Source organism: Macrobrachium rosenbergii, chromosome 56 (genome assembly GCF_040412425.1).
Source record: "Macrobrachium rosenbergii isolate ZJJX-2024 chromosome 56, ASM4041242v1, whole genome shotgun sequence".
Lineage (NCBI taxonomy): Eukaryota > Metazoa > Arthropoda > Malacostraca > Decapoda > Palaemonidae > Macrobrachium > Macrobrachium rosenbergii.
The window spans coordinates 9,872,533-9,890,875 of record NC_089796.1 but is presented as its reverse complement, the minus strand read 5'-3'; the positions used below and the strand labels follow the sequence as shown (position 1 = coordinate 9,890,875).

The following is an 18,343-nucleotide window of genomic DNA, read 5'->3' as shown; positions in this document are numbered from 1 at the left end:
AGGCAGTATGAATATCTATTTACTGTATATTGTAATATTCCTAAGTCAGTTGTGTTTTATATACGTCCGTAAATAAAATTTTGAAAGTTGTTCAGGGGTGTCTAGTTTGCAACCTTTGAATCATATCCTGTAACTGTCCCATAGCACAGACACCACCCAGGGATAGGTACCTTAGATGATGTCACTTGGCCCAAGCATAAGAAAGGCTCCCTACTTGTGACAGCAGATGAGGGTAGGAAGGATGAAATGACTGAGAAACCTCATCACTCTTCTTAGAACTAGAAGCTTCCACACAGTGTTGTCATTAGAGGCTTCCTGGGAACGAAGAAAGAGGATCTTGCCTCTTCTACAAAGAACAATGTTGATCCACTGATTTGAACACTGATGAGCAAGGAAAGTTAGAGCTCTTCCTCCAAACACTATAACCTCCTAAACATAGCCTTGTCTTTTGAAGTTGCAAGACCTGTCAATGAGAATCTCTCAACAACTTAACCCAAAGATCTAGCCAAGAAACTGCTGAAGAGCAGACATTGGCTAAAGCTCTTAGACTCTTGTTTCTGAGGAACTGAAAGCTACACCTTCCTGATGAAGCTTCTTGAGGGGTAGGTCATTGCCCATTCAACAAACTTACGAATCCAACAAAAGAGGAATACACTCTATTCTCTGGAGTATAGTAAAGTATCTCTTCTGTTTTAAAGGAGGTTGGGGAAGCAGTTTGAAAGATCTGCCGGAGGCAAGAAAACTAACATGTCCACAAACCAAGATGATGTTATCCTCCAAAGCACCATGTGCCAACTGTGACCAAGGGAACTTTACCAACAGACTCCTCCAGAAACCACCCACCCAACTCTGTAGGTAGACGTGACCATAGGCCAGCAAAGTAGCCAAGGATTACTGCCCTGGGTTACTGCCTTCATGAGTTAATGGAATAACCTCTTGAAAATGTTGTTATAAATCTGCCAGCAAAGGTTCCAGAGGGGATGCACCTTTCAAAGCCATAACATCCAAGGAATGTGAGGACCCTCCTCCCCCTGAAGAAATAGATTCTCAAGGATTTGTCCCAACATACTGATCTCCGGAAGAGCCACAGAAACCTCCTGCAGAGGAAGAATGACAAGATGTTGAAGCAGAGATATTCCTAGAGCTGTTGCATCTGTTAAAACTGGTATAAAAAAGACTGGAGCTGACTGGAACCGAGTATGGATCATTCAGCTTTCCACTTGAGGATGAGAGGTAAAAGAATCAGGTGTCTATCTCTCTCTTTCATAGGAGAATACTCTAGGAAAGCAAGTGATAAAGAAGCCTGATCACCTCTTCCCCCGCTGTGCAGGGGGTTGTGAGGAAGAGTATACATGTCCTCTTGACTTAAACTTTTCATGTGCTGGATAGCTATGGTACCATACCATACACCTTAGTTATGTTTGAAGATACTTTCCAAAAACCTTAGGGAAAATTCACTGTCTACGCTTTTCCCTGGTCTTACTTGATCCATCAGATGATGATCCAAGTACTGGTCATTCCAGTATCAGATAACCCTGGCAGCTCACTGCTAACCATAAGATGAGTCAGATCCAATCTCCTAGGGCCAAAGCCTTCTCAATGAGGAGTTGAGAGAGCTATCCCCTTCTCTTGGACAGGTGTCAGTGGTTGGTCCCTGTTATGTTTATCATGCATCTTGTTTCTCCACTACTATAATCCATCACTATCCTGGACTTTACTTGCACAGTACTGTACTGTATATGACTTATTTTCTTTCAGTAAAAAGTTAACATAATACAGTGAATACATGAGGAAATGAATCACAAGCAACAATTCTAACCAAATGCCTGGTCTCCAGTACAAGTCTACATGCATTCATGATTTATTTGGCTGCTTTTCTTCTCCAAAGTGCATTGTACTTTTACAGGCTGTGTTTAATGAGTACATTTTTCATTTCGTGTTAGTACTTCCCCCACATTTATTTACCAGTAAATTTCAAATGCATTCAACTGTTTAGTCTCGTGTCTTTGCTCAGTAACCATTCTACAAGTCATAAGTGGACCTTGACATCAATAGCAGCACAGGCTCATCAGGTCTGGTATGGTTTGGAGTGGAATAGAGGTCAGGCATGTATCTTAAAATATAATATTTTTCCAATATTTGACACTTGCTATGGCTCTAATTAATTGTTGTTGTGATGGATAAATAATAATACAGTACAACGCTTCTCCAAGTAGGATTACTATCTTGAGAACAATCCAACAGCTCTCATTTACTTAAGTAACCCAGAACTTATATGTATTATAATAGTGCTTTTTCAAGCAATAAGGATGAGTAAAACTAGTCCATACACTACACTTGAATGCAGTGGTAGTAACACTAAAAAAAATTCACCATGATCCCCAATAAATACTTTTTAAAATTTACTGATAAATACTTTTTAAAATTTAGACTGACTTTGTACTATTATGATGAAGATAAAATATGGTCATAGAGATGAGCACCACTAAACCAAGTGCTCTAGAACAGGGTTATAACATAATTCCATATAAAATGGAAAATTTTCCCTTACTGTCAGTTGCAATTCACAGAAACATTAAATGGTATTTGGTATCCAAAGTCATCCATAAGTAGTGAATATCATGGCATAAGTAAAGTTGAGAGGTTTATCTCTCAAGTAGACAAATAATATGACAAATGTGATTATGATAATAATAAAAGTAATTTCATTTTGTATATTTTTACAACTAACTTAACAATAACTTCCACAAAAGTTATAATAATTAAAAACTGGAACAAATTAAACTAAATTATCAGTTCCACAGAATGGTCAAGTGCCAGGAGTTCCTGTCCCCACACCTACACAAATGGACCTCCTTGAGGTTACCATCTAAAAATACACAGAATACGAAGTTAAAAAAAAAAATTAGTCGGAAGTGTAAACAATACATTAGTGATCAGCAATCTACATCAGTGCTGTCACTTGTACTGAACCTCCACTCTAGGATAAAATGCACGAAAAATTTTTCATGGTTAATAAGTAAATATCAATTTCAATCAGTTTGGGGATTATTCCAAAACATACTCTTAAAAACCATAAGAAAGCAAGACACTAAATAACTTTACATAAAAGGCTATAAAAAAATTGAAAATTAAAATGCTAATGCATTGATTTAAAAATAGTAGTGTACAAAATCTGAAAATACGAATCCAGTTCCCAGAGTGGAAATTAACTGGGACACCAAGAGGCTAATTAAATTCCAACTTAAAAAATTAACAGATTAGGAGAATAAATTAAGGCAATCTTATTGTTTCCTTACAAACAATATATTCCTGAGTTTCAAAACAATAAGAGAAAATCAAATACTACATTCCCATCCAAATATGGAAATGCTACTTTCAGCAGAATTAGCTCTAATACACAATCCCAACATTTTACCACCCAAATTCTACTGTGGACTTTTCAACATGATGGTGGTAACAGCCTATAACAGAAAGGTCATTTCTATATAAGACATATATTGGCTGAACAAAATTTTTAAAAATATCAATAATTTTTCCATATAAAAATGGTTCACTACCATTATTGTCATACATTAATCATTGTTAGTTGAAAAACCTATATCATTCACTCACGATACCTCTAACGCAATGGTTCCTTGAATACTAAAGTATACTGCAAATTTTACAGACAAATAACCAATAATCTACATTCGTTTAATAAAAAATTTCATGGCACATAAACCACTGTTTTACATAAGCCTTTAATTCTGACCAAAGATATCAAAGTATGTCATGACTAGACTCCAAACTTGTTCATAAATACTATCCACAAGCCACTAGAGGCCACTTTTTACATGCATACCACACAGTAGAAGAAGAAAAACACACAGTAACTGGATAAATAGTTCAAATGAAGCTAAAACTCCATGAAAAGAAACACTAAATCAAAGATATAAACGCTCTTTTTTTCTTAGGTAAATACAGACTTGCCCCCTTAAAATGAAGAAGTCAAAGGCTAATGGAAGAGAACAGAAAACTGCCATATTCAGAAGTGAAATGATTGACCAAATCTCCTAGACCCTATCTTGACAATATCCATATACTATTTGTAGGAAGGATTCAAAATTCAAGCCAGTTAAGGTGGTAGTGCCAGTACACCTTAAGAAACAGAAAGACCTAAAAAAATTCACAAGGACAGGCACACTTTCAGAAGACTTCAACTGTATTACAAGTCAGGAGAAGCAAAGGAGTGACAATATTCCTGGATAATACCTTAAGGTATATGACAAGAGAAGAGAAATGCATGCAGTCTAGCAAAAGTATATGACAAGAGAAGAGAACAGCATGCTGTCTACCAGAATTAAGTTACTGAGATAGCTCTGGAAGATCTGGTTATTAACAATAAACTAAGATGGCTCTGGAAGATCTGGTTATTAATAAAAAACTGGAAAGCTTCTGATTTAGCCTATTAAGATGATCACAATTACATGGTAACAATGATCTATACAAGAAGGGACATTTTGCAGATTGACAATGTAACAGTTTTATATCATTCCAAGCCAACAAACAGTGAGGAGGTTAAGTAAAACCAATATACTGTACAATGAAATTATTACAAATAAATACATATATCATACTTATCAACCTGCTTCACACAGATAATTCAAGGCAGATAGGACTCAGCCTCAAGTTTTCTGAAAATACCAATAAAGAAAGAAAGAACACATGATAATTTTGCCAACTGAAAGATGCCCAAATCTACCACTGGAGAAGAAAAGTTCTTTCAGAAAAGTACAGAAAAAGTCACTAGAACAACAATTACAAAGAATAACTTGATGTGACAATCTGTTTGGTCTGGACAACACTTGGTTGCTTAAAAAATTACTGGGATGCTAGAGAAAAAAATGTAATTGCCTGGCATGTAGTACTGCTAAAAATATGGCTGTAACATAACCATTTTCCTCTAAATATATGTGTACTTGTACATAAACTACAAGTAAATCTCACATCGATTTCCCCAGGTTACTACCTTGATAAAATTTGTTAATACTGATAACTCATTTTTTATCCTGAAAAGTGAAACCTGACATATTGCTGTTTTTATGATAATAAATCAGTGTTGTCATAATGGATACACTCCACCAGATAAAACAGGCTGAATGAGCCTCCCAATCTTTCAATAAGTTATAATGAAAGTCCAAGGCTTAATTCAGTCAGTTACTCACATATCTAATACCTAACCTGGTCTATTATGCTCTTAGATGACAACTAATTATGCATTGAATATTTGAATAAAACTGCACAACACCAAACTTCAAGAGTTAGGACAAAAATATGATAAATGACCAAAATCAAAACGATGAGTCATCAACATAAACATCTGTATGGCAAATTTGCCATATCCTCCTTACAATGCACAAACAATGCTGTAGCCTTAATTACAAAAGAACTTTATGAGAGGACATGAAAACAAGAATAAGCACAACACTCATTAATTAAAGTACACTTACTTTTTGTGGCAGCAAACTAAATAAACCTATAAGCAATTGAAAATGAAAGACTGGAACTATTGAAATACAAAAAGCTATAAATTTAATAATACTTTACAGAATATTAATAATTTACTATCTTACCTAACAGAATATATACTAAGAGTGAAGAACTGAAAAGAACAAAGTGTCACCATAATACCATCTAAGGAACAGTGAATAGTGGAATAAGATGATGATGTGGAATAAATTAAACTGCAGTAACCCCGTGACAGTTGTGACGTTTGTCACCTGCCTTCAGTCTTAAACTCTGCATTACTCAAGTACATGTAGTTTTCCAACAATTTGAAATCTTGAAACAACACAGTACTATCTCAGGTCAAACTCTAAAGGCTGATGCAAAGCAAGGGTTTGTATTTATGAGCAAAATAATAACAGAATTCATAAATAGTACCATTTTCTCATAACAAAAGGGTTACAGATGGTTAGGAACACTAATAAAATTACCAGCTTAAATAACAATAAAAAAAATTAGCCTATAATGAAGGTAGAGCTTCCAAACAGATATTCCACTTAACTGGGCACTGAGTAAGATAAAATTGAAGGTCACTTAGATCAGTTCATGAAATAAGATGTAACATTTCCAAATGGAGTATTTTGTTTCTGAAAAGAGATATATGAAACCTATCGTAAATTTTCATGGAAAAAAACTCAGCTTCAAAATAATTTCATAAAATACTCCATTTCATCACATATATAGCCCACATTCATAGTTTACAAATGTTCCTGATTTTGCAGTTGTGTGTCTACCAAACAGAAGAGCAGCAGTAGTACTAAACATGTCTACCCAGTGGTTAGCAGCTTAGTAGTTCCTATACTTTGGATTTTCCTGCAGGATTGTCTTTAAACCACAAAAAATATTAATTCCTTTTTTGCTTCATTTGATAATACACAAAATCAGTCCCTACACTGCTTTCTAACACCTGTTACTGATTGTTTTTCCATTTAAAATCAATTATTTAAACTCTCATTTAGTGCCTGAGCAAGTGACAGAACAGCAAATGCTATATATGCCAATGTCATCTATTGTTAATTGGCTCCACAGTCAATTAACAACTATCTTCTATAATGTTTCATTCCAGCTTACGAGTTACACTCTCATGGTCCCTCCAAGGCTCCAAAAGACAGACCAACCAATCTCAAAGAATTCTCTTTCAGTTGGTCTCGGTTTTTTCTTCATCCTACTCACAGATGTAACAACGGTGCATGCTGAATATCTTCCTTATTACAAAACACCAGGCCTGTGCAAGATGAATGTTCACCCTACTTCCATGCTTTTTTGTCAGGGAAAGTGGGCGGCTTTGAGGACTCACAGCAGCTACCAAAAGTAGGTTTCTCCTACGTCAAAACCTGTTTTTTGACAGAGTAGCCGCTATTTGTCCTCATAGGAGCTTACAAAAGAAACTGACAGGTGACATAATGGCTTAGCTCCAAATAGATACATCCCAAAAAACCCAGATAAATTTTTTCTGGTCCGAAGTATAGTCACAGGTTATCAACCATTTAAGTTTATTCCAGATACCCATTGGGTTTGGCAAGAAAGAACAGGAAACAACATAAGACCCTATGTACGTATTATTCTTTGTGGTTCTAAGGTGACTAACATAATAATGTTGAGTCTGGCTGCAGAATTATTGTGCCTTACCTAGCAATATCTCTGCATGACCACCACTTTTATGGTAACAGTGTTTCTGGAATTTTTGATCCAAGGTAAATTCACAGTTATCAACCATGTTCTTTATTCTAGATACCCATTGGGGTTTGGCAATAAACAACACATGAACCTATATATATATTACTCTTTGTGATTCTAAGGTGATTTTCCTAATTATATTGGGTGTGGCTGCTGGATTAGTGTGCATTCCTTGGCAATATCTCAGCGTGACCACCACTCTCATAACAATAGTGTTTCAAGAATTTTTAATCCAAGGTAAAGTCATAGGTTATCAACCATTTTCTTCATTCTGAATGCCCATTAGGGTTTGGCAATAAAGAACAGGAAACACACAAACCTATAAATATATTATCACATTTCAGGAATAGTGCCTCTAATAACCACCCTCTAAACTCAGAGACTTCTTCGAGGGAAACATTTCTGAGGAAAGTTAATGATGTACTGTACTCGCCTTTTGGATGTCATGCAACTTAGGCAAGGAGTAAGGTTCTGCCTTTTTAATAAGGGACACTAAAATAATTCTCTGCCCCTGCAGAGGGAGTGATTTGTTTGGGTTAGGGTGTAGGAAAAATAGGACCATCTGGGATGTTTGCCATGACATCTGGTAACCCCTGAGTGCTTGAACCAGGCAAAATGTTTAATCCAAAATACCGAGTTCCCTTATCAGGAAAGGTGATTTTCCCTCTTAAAAGGTCCTGACTCTTGGTCAGAAGACAAAAGTAAGTGACAACTAGGTGTCTGATGAAATGTTGTCCCTGTCTAAGAGAGGCTAGTATGCTAAACAAACTCCTGGTGCCAAAGTGGTCAAGAAGACTGCCTTTTGGAGCGTATGAGTTGTAGCTGTATTGGACCCAGTGAACTAAGGGGCTGACAGGAGTCTAAGGACCTTATTCAGAGACCTTTGAAGACTCATACTGGCCACCAAAAATATGTTTTTCCTATGTCAAAACCTTTATTTACAGTGCACTTTTTTTTTTACATAATCTAACATACTTTTTACATGGGAAGTTGCTTTTTCGTTGTGTGAAATTAACTGGCCTTTGAGAAGTTAACTACTTAGCACTTGGAAGTAAGATCCAATTTACCTAACCAGTCATTTTTCCCTTCGTGTTCACGGTAATACCTAAGAGTAATACTTCAAAGAGTACGTACAGTATGTTTTGCTTCTTCCCATTATTTTGGTACTTTGTTGGTAATGGCAGTACAGTATATTTGTCTATCTTTTACCCTTAACTGTAAATCTGTGCAGCAGCAAAGAGTAAGTATTCTGTTTTGCTACTTCCCTTTATTTTTTTACATTTTGGTAACCTAGTTATTTCCTTAATTTGTAACTTTTCTACTTAATTTTATTCAGTACCTATATGCAATACTTTATTTTGCTTCTTTATTTCATCATTAGCTACATTAGCAACAGTATCTACTTTCTCCTTTAGTTTTTCAATTTTGATAATTTTTATGGAGTGATAGCAATTTATTACAACTGTTGCAACAACATAGACAGCCTATGAAAGAACTTACTTGACAAACCTTACTTACATGGCCAGAAACTCCAACTCCTGGACCATATATGTAACTGGGCTTTTTGAATGTCTGTAATTAGACCGATGCTCTGTCATGCAGATGAAATTGTCACTTCAGAGCCAAGTGACTACTTCACCCAGTAGGATATGCAATATGACTCTGACCTATTGTATATGCCGGCACATAAGGCAACCTTTTAACCTCAAAAATCTCCCCCAAAATGAGGGGTCGTCTTATACAGAGAGTATAAAAAGCAAACCCTAAATTCTGCCAAGATTTTTAATGACAGGCTAACCCCTGAAGTGTCAATAGTTGTGTCAATAGTTCACTACCATCACAAGAATTGATACTGTAAACAAAACAACAGTAATTACAGTAATAACTGTAGGTCATTACCATAATTAGACATTAGGATCGTTCTCACTTTGTTACTAGCTTTATCCAGAGTACCACTATTGTAAGGCATTAATATTAGACAATTTTATTATTGAAACTTAATACAGCGCTCTTTTAAGATTGCTAAATAATTTGAAGTTACCAAAAAGGTAAACTGGGGTAGCGTAACTTTCTTGTTTACAAAACATAACCATGTTTGTGGTGAAAAAAGGTAAAAAAAAAAAAAAGTCACAGAAATAAGTCACAGGAAAAAGTCACATTAATTTATGGTGGCCGGTAATAAAGTTACAGGACAAGAGTCACAGAAAAAGTCATGATTATTTTTATGGAAGAAAAGTTCAGTTTTAAGGTCAAAAATTTTTTCCTGGTGACTTGTTTTCCTAGCCAAAATTGTGAATTTTTCCCTGTGACTTCATTACCAGACACCATAAATTAATATTACTTTTTTCCTGTGACTTTTTTTCCTAGCCAAAGTTGTGACAATTTTTCTGTGACTTTTTTCCTGGGACTTTATTACTGGCCACCATTCGGAGTTCCCAGTCATGCTCGACTTATGAGCCTTGTTGTTTAATAAAAGCCAACATTTCCTTGGGGGTATTTTATAATCAAACTAAGGGGTTTTGTGTTATGGATAGTTCCTCAGTTACCCTTGGTATAGGGGTTCTTTCCAGTTTTAAAGGAATACATTCATGAAGATCTACTTCCAACGGGTATCACTCCGCCGATAGTGACGTCACAGGCGTTCAGCATTTGTCACGATGTTTATATTTTTCCCAAGGGGAGACAAAAGTATTTTTTCGTAATGGTGAGCTTTGCCAAGCATTTTAAAATCTTGAAGATACTGATTTCACACATTTTTGGTACGATAACTCCAATAATTATTTAGTTTATTTATGTACCAACTAACTAACATCAGCTGATAGAGTTATTTAATCTAATAAACTGGGGTCGTCTTATACCTGTAAACCTACGTTTTTAAATGAAAAGTGGGAAGTCGTCTTATACGCTGAGTCTCCTTAACATGCCAGCATACATGGTAACTTAAGGACCTCAGGTAGTTTCTTCTTCTCACTGTAGTTGTCCTTTGAATCTTAGTTAGCTCCTCCTTTATCTTGTAAGAAATTAGTACCTATTACACCACCACAACCAATCCTATGCCTCTACTAGAGCAGACACTTTCTCTATACAATACCTAATCTGACTTTTCTCTTGAATCCTCGGCAATGTACTGAATAAACTCATATTATTTTTACACATAGGTGTAGTAAAAACTGATGTAATCCTGTCCAAAATGTCCAGCCTGCCCTGTCTCTTCTTCCTTGTCATAGACACCATCAGAAAGGAGTCCTCTACCAATACCTTAAACTTGTTCTCCACATGGACGATTCTGTTCTTTCCTTTCATGCCAAGTATTTTTGTTCCTTAATGTCTACTCTTCATCATGGAATGTCAGTCCTTCTGACTTTTCTATTTCTGTAATGACTGTGGTGACTTTAACCTCCTCTGAAGTTAAATCTTTAATTCATCACTCTTTTTCTTGGGATCTATTAGTAATAAAACAAATATTCCTCATCTGACTCATTCATCGTTCTGGAAAGAACTCAAGGACACCCTTTTGACTCTGTAATTTCTTTATATTTTTTAATTTTGTTGGCCCTGGTCTCAATTCATTAATGGTTTTGAATCTCAGGATAAGCTGCCAACCAATAATGTCCTTGTTTCTTTGAATGCTGTATATGGTTTTTAATACCAGTTTTCTCTTATTCTTCTGCCTTGCCCAAACCTGAGCCCCTGGTTTGTTCCTGCCTTGGTCAGACAGATCTTTCCTTCATCTAAAACACCAGAGGCATTGAGTAAAATTACTGAAAAAAGAACAGTAGTTACTGACTTGGCAAAATGAAAAATAATGAAGGTGGAGTTACACAGAGCTAAACACCACAAAAAACCAACTGTGCCTTCAGCTGCATTAGCAACAATGAGGTAATAGGTGTGAGTGGGGATCTTCCTCCAAGCAGTAGAGTCTTGTACAGTATACTCTATATACTCTACACTTAGCACAGACATTCAAGGAATTCCTTCATTATCTCACACCAAGCCTGCATGAATTGAAGTACACTACAAGTAAAATTAAAATTCTGTTTCATGCACAGATGTATGTACTTCTATCTCAGCTGGTGTTAATTTAAAGATAGTCTAATGCCATGTGCTTATTGCAGTCTGATGTCTAAAGAGGCCTCAGGAGCTGAATAGTAAATGAAGCATTTTCCTAATTTTCTCATTCATATCATATCACCATTAAATATGTGAATCTACGTATCTTCATAATCTCCAATGCATCACTTCCTGGCCCATATCTATTAAATAAAGATCACAACAGTGACAGCAGATGAGCAAGATATTCTAAAAAGAATACTAATGAAATTAATATGAATCATTCATCTAGTAATGGAACTTTAAGGCTTATTTAATCAACCATGACAATATCTGCCCATTCTTGAGAAGTAAATTTATAAATTATACCTATTTAACAATGGATCACAAAAATACCCAGAACTTATTTTACCTAAAATACACAGCCAATAAATTTAATATAAGCTGTAAAAAATGGCATACCTTATACAAGAATAACTGATTCTTACCTGCTTAAAGCTCATGATGATTATGCATCATGTTGACTCTGCAGCTGCTGCTGCTGGTTTTGAGGCTGTTGTTCAGGAGGTGGCTCATCTTCTCCTACTTCAATATTAACATTTATTTCTAAACGTAAATGAATGTTCGTAACCATAAATCCTATTGCAATTAGTAGAGGTAAACGAACACGTGAAGCCCAAGCTAACTTGAAGAGAAATGCAAGTGTAGGGGGGAGTCCTCGTGACCCTCCAACTAATATTGAGGTCAAATCCCGTAACATCTTTAACACATCTGCAAAAGAAAAATATAGTGTCTCATAGGAGTAAAACAACATCTACAGTTCACATAACTTACAAATACCAATTCTGTAGGTCAAATAAATTCTTGAATCTAAATTACTTTGTGAGTCTACAAAATAACTGAAGAGTCTAGAAGCAAAGAACAGCCTCACTACCATGGCTATGCCAGATGGCCACTAAATAAAAAAAATCTAGTGGCGTGAGGTGTACTGCAATTCCTGCTGTGATAAGCCCTGTGGCTTAACAGCCACCCTTGAGCTGACTTCATGAATAAAAAGGAAAAAACCATATCTGGCTGAGTCAAGTAAAACTGTCTGTATTCACACTAGTAGCTACCAACAGCCCATTTGATTCATAAACTGGGAATATTTTCTACTACTACCTCCAGATTTGGCTACAGCCAAACTATTAACAGTTGGTATCTAGTTCTCCTTTCAGTACAGTATATGAACTGATCACACTGGAAACAACCACACGCACAACAAAAGATTATATACAAGACGGACATCCTGAAGTAAATAGCTGCCACGAAATGTTGAAATACATACAATATAAATATAAGAGAACCATTCATCATCCACCCATGACCTGCACAATTCGGGCACAATGAGTAGTTGCTTCATTAGTTCAGGACCCCCCTAATGGTCTCAAAGTGAAAAAGTGGATACCCGTACCATAGCTGATAGCAGATATGGTCATATCTAAGAGAATTCTCAACAACATAACTATGGGCCATTTTATTTTGAAAGTAATCTTTAATTTTGTATCTGCTATCTTATAAAAGTTTTGTATGTCCTTACTGATGAACTCAACTCACTCCACTTTTCTCCAAGCTGTTGACTGTTCATTAACTCTAATCCACAAACTAAGAATTTTGACAAGGATGGAAAAAGGGAAACAGTAGCATATTCAATGCTGTCTGATGTGTACAAAAGGAATAATGTGTAAAAATATGCCGGACTATTCAAAGTAGGTGTGGGCAAAGCAAAAACCACAAATTAAAGAAAAGAAAAGGTTACATACGAACCTATCCTAAATTAAGAAGCCTTGCCCTGCCTGGCTATGGTGATAAGCTGGTCCCCAAATGCTATTAATCATGTTGTGAAACATATGGATGCATCCTAGCCTAAATTTCCTTAACCTATCCAAACCTAACTCCTGGATCCCCCTTAACCTACCTTTAACCCTTAATGGACAGATCCCCTACTGAGAGGATCTAAAACAGGAGTATTAATATTACGCGTCATATGATTTGGCTGTATCAAGTGAGAGAGAGTTTCCATCACTTCAATGGCCAATAAATGAATAGTGGCAACCAAAAAAATCAGCTCAGGTAAATCGTGGGCATCTCAGGCAGATCAGTATCGTTCTTGACTTGAAGGGGGAATGTCTTGCTCCTCTCTCTCTCTCATGACGTCTTTTTATTTATTTGCTCATAAATATACCCTGAGATTGCTGTTTGTTTTAGTTCTTATCTTTCATGATATGGTGTCAGTTATAATTGTAATTTTGCAGAGAAAAGTGCAAAAAATATTAGAAAAAACAAGTATACCTCCAAAAAAGTTACTGCATCTCCTGATCTCAGTAAATTTACGTAAATATCTTACAACAAATATACACAGAATTTGTTACTGATTTTACTTCTTATCTGTTATGATATTGTGTAAGCTGTAATTATAATTTTACAAAATAAAATAAAATATTAGAAAAAACATGTATAACCTGGTAAAATTTATGAGTGTTTTCTAAAAGAGGCCCCACACACAGTTGTAAAAAGTCACTTTCAACTTCCCGTGGAAGGTTGGGAAATTTTTTTAGAATTTCTTTTCTTACACCATGTGCATTTGCTTATCTTCCACTTTCCATTGATGCATTTTTTTCTTAAATTGGCCAACCTTACAGTCATGGTCTTGGGGTTGCATGATATATAATTAGCCCATCCCTTAAGGGTTAATGTTATTTCTTAAACCTTAATTTTTTCCATCAGAGTAGCACTTTTACGTACAGTACATTATCAAGAAATAAAGAAGCCATGGAGCAGCTGAAAGTCCGCAGGACACTACTTTTGGTGCCAAAAATCGCTATAGAAAACGCGCCCTTTTTAAATAGCTCCCGTTTTGCTCCATGGCGGTAATGAAAAGCTAGTTTTTTGTGGTTTCCCAAAGGGAAAGCAACAGAAAAATTAATAAAACAGTAAGGGGATAATGTGTTAGGAACGGGGTTGGGTTGGTGGGAAGCAAAGCTGGGATTTGTGGCAGCCATAGTAAAAAAGTTCGCTAGTTTCTGACCCGCTAGTCTGCATACAAACGTTTGTGCCGCTATGCAACAAACATAAGGTTGACCCGCTAGTCTGCATACAAATGTTTGTCCCGCTATGCAACAAACATAAGGTTGACCCACTAGTCTGCATACAAACGTTTGTCCCGCTATGCAACAAACATAAGGATGACCCGCTAATCTGCATACAAAAGGTTGACCCGCTAGGCTACAAACATAAGGCTGACCCGCTAAACTACAGAAGCGAAAGTCGGGTTTCCTGCTTGCCGAAACGTACAGTGTTCGCTATTTTCTGACCCGCTAGTCTGCATACAAAAGGTTGTCCAACTAGGCTACCACCGTAAGGCTGACCCACCAAAGTACATACGTGATGCTGAACCGCTAATCTACGTACATGAGGCTGACCCGCTACACTGCATGTGTGAGGCTGACCCTACCTACATAAGGGCGGACAGAAAACGCTAGCCTAGACTACCTGTAGCCAACATAAGAAACCTCAGTTAGGCTATTCCCTACCTCCCTACCTACAATAGAACGGGCGTAAATTTTGTAATAGTGATTTTTTTAACATATCAGGTCTCAGACCAGGGTGGCGGAACGGCGCTGCGCGCCTTATCCGCATTTTTAATGATTCTTGGCATGACCTGGGTCAGCCTGAGATACGATTGGACGGAATTAAATTTCCCATGGTACGGCCGGGGCGCCGTGCAGCGGCAGCCTTAGGAACTATGGGCTGAGAGAAGCGCCGCACTTCGGCCATCTGAAGAACTACGGGAGAGCGGTGCTCCGTGACATCGTTCACGTCAACTTGGTACTTAGAAAAAGTTACACTCTGCTGAAAAAACTCTCGTTTGGGAAAATCGAGCAGACTGGTCAAGTAAGTTACTTTTAGGGGAGAATCGGGCCAGCTGAACAAATTTTATTCTATTTGGAGTCATTGTTAATGAGCTACAGGGGCGTCCCTTGGATAGGCAAACTACCCGAAGCCATGATCAGTCTTCCAGATTTCTGGCTCAATAATAACAGTAAATTGACAAAAAGATCTATTAGTTCTTTAGTAGCATACTGACAGAGTTTATCACATCTAATGAAGATGATTATGTCATGTGCAAAAGAAATTACATGGGCTAAACTTATTTCCAAACTAACCACATAAAATATCAATCACCTCAAAATGTTTCAAATTTATTTCCTTTGATTGTAAATGTAACCTTTTAATATTTCTCTTCACGGCTTTAATGGTTTACTTCATCTTCATAAAACACTTTGAACAGATCTGCACAAGATTTTTCATTTGTTCTTATGCCTTGTATGGCCTGCCTGAAGTCTAGCAAAGATGGAAGGCTGAATAGAGTTTGAAAATAGCCAAGAACTTTAACCAAATAAATTCTGATATTTTTTTGGCCAAGATATTATAAAGTCCATGAAGAAAAACAAAGGAAAGAAACCTAGCCATTATAGCCCACTCTATGGGATATGCAACCAAGACTTGAGAACAGAGCATATAAGAAGTCACAAAGCTCTTGAAAACAACAATAGTTAGAAAACATAAAAAGTATTCGTGCTACGTCAATATTCACTTGCTTGCTCTCCTTCTATAAAGAAAAAACACCAAAATATCCGATTCAAATTCCATTGACCACCAGGAATATGGAATTTTATGTTTGTGAGATCGGCTTATAGCCTAGCCTATGCCATCTTCACCTTTAGGCCTGTTAGGCTAGTCTGTAGGCCTATAGCCTATGGCCTACTTTGAGGGAAATCATGGGTCAATGTATTTTGACCCTTTCTTCCCACCTTGCATTTTGGTGACAAACCAGATTCACTAACAGGCTGCTACTGGAATTCACCGGTAATTCGGTCTGGGTACTTCGTAGTTCAACTAACCTAACCTTGCCAGAGTTTAAGGTATTATATTCATACAGACTACTCCCTCTGGCTGATATGATTTCATGTGGCTGCTAGATCTCGTTAACCCAGCCTAAAAGAAAATGTGGTAAATAAACCTACCGTTGTCTAAGGCTGATGGTCCAGGATACAGAAGGTTAACGCACAGGTCTCTGAATGAATAACAGAGCTAATTTACGTCCATTATTAAGGAGAAATTGCCGCAAAGTCAATTCTCATCTCGTTACTGTATGGTAGTCTAGCACCTTACCTGTTGTAATAGGTTATTTACATCCAGGACGAGACTGTTTCCGAGAGTTCCGATATTTACAAAGCGACTTGTTTTGGTCATTGGCTGTCTTCTTCTCCTTCACTCAATTAGGACATGATGCGTATTTATGAAGCTTAGTCTTGTCTCGTACGTTTATAAATGTCGATTATATATATATATATATATATATATATATATATATATATATATATATATATATATATATATATATATATATATATATATATATATTGCATAAAATATAATAACACTGCAAACTAAACTTTTAATAGAAGGTTGACTGAGAATGAAAACGCACCATTTCTATTAATGGATTTCAAAACTGCTATTATTCTATGATAAAGGTAGAAGTGAAGGAACGCATATTTTTACATTTTAGATAAAAGTTACAAAAATACACTCTTGAACTTACCTCTAATATTCACTAGAGACCTTAGTACTACAGCTATTGTACATTCGCGAAAAAACTGCTGACATTCATGGTTGTCTCAACCTATAATAGGCTTTTGGTTCTGTTTCCTGTAAGTGTTAAGACGGGGACAGTTTTACAATTCCCAGTTACGGTTCTGCCTTTACGTTTCTCATTAGACCTGAAAATTTCATTTCTTTGTCATTTTTCTTTCACAAGTAAAAATGTTAAAAAAAATTTCTTGTGCATGTATAACCCAGAACTGGTAGTGTAAACATTGTAAGCAAGAACTTAACCACGGATGAAATATTTTTGTAATGGATTTACTATTTAATTCTTTCAAAAATGGTAATATGAATAAGCTTCCCAGGGTATTTGAATAATAGCACATAGGTGCAGAACCTAAATTACATACCGAGTTATCTTTCAATAACATTCTATTATACAAGTACAGCTATTATAATGGGTTACAGTAGGATGAACCTTCATTTGTCAAGTAAGTCAGCATTGAACTCTGCCTCTGTCAAATTATTCCATGCTTGGAAAAAATTTTTCACACGTAATGTGGGATAGCCTTACCAGACCACAGAGCTACATATATTAACTTAGGGTTAGCCTGGGACATTAAACAACACAGTAGTGTTCTTACATGACATAAAAAAAAAGGGTGATTATGAAACATTCCAATAAACTAATTTTTTTCATCAGTTTAAAGGATCTGTAGAGGTCACTCTGAACATTCGATAAAAAAAGGGCGATTATGAAACATTCCAATAAACTAATTTTTTTCATCAGTTTAAGGGATACGTAGAGTTCACTCTGAACATTCGAGTAACTACAAGCATCTCACAGCTGGAAAAATAAATTGGAACACCTTGTTTCATTAGTAACAGCCTGCAGGCTGCAGTTTGCGTGATGTATTCATTACTTATGAGAGAAACATCTAAAGCCCATTGAGTACACTTTACTACATTGATGTGTTTAACTCTCGAATGGGTTTCCTTTACTATCAATGAATAAACCATAATCATATCTTTGGTTTTATTAGCATTAGATCCATTATAGGAACCACATCAATAGTACACATTGCAATGAATTCCAGCAATGTCATGATCAGCACTCAAGGAAATTTTTTAGACCTATTCTTAAGAGATAAGGGTTTAGTTGCTGTCAATATCCTTGTAATAAGGATATTGATATCATCTATTTCAAAATGTGATCGCCTGCTTATGATTACTATAATCACTTAAACTACTAACATAGGACTATGGAGGTTCTGCAACGGTAGTTTTGCCAGACAAATTTATGTGGTGGTATGCTTTCCATAACCTTATCAGTGACTGTGTTGCTGTGAATAGTGGTAATGTTAGGATTTCCCAATTGCTAAGCTAGATATTACAATAAAGCCCATGCCACTAAGACTCT

The 18,343-nt window shown here is 36.3% G+C and overlaps 1 long non-coding RNA gene across 1 annotated transcript; it reads right to left on the bottom strand.

Moving 5' to 3' along the window:
* Nucleotides 1-2,699: 2,699 nt before the first annotated feature.
* Nucleotides 2,700-16,602, bottom strand: LOC136836371 (uncharacterized). The gene is made up of 3 exons (XR_010852379.1): nucleotides 16,489-16,602; nucleotides 11,763-12,045; nucleotides 2,700-6,134 (listed from the first exon to the last, which is right to left on the bottom strand). It is a non-coding gene; the product is annotated as an uncharacterized lncRNA (long non-coding RNA).
* Between the last annotated feature and the right edge of the window lie 1,741 nt (nucleotides 16,603-18,343).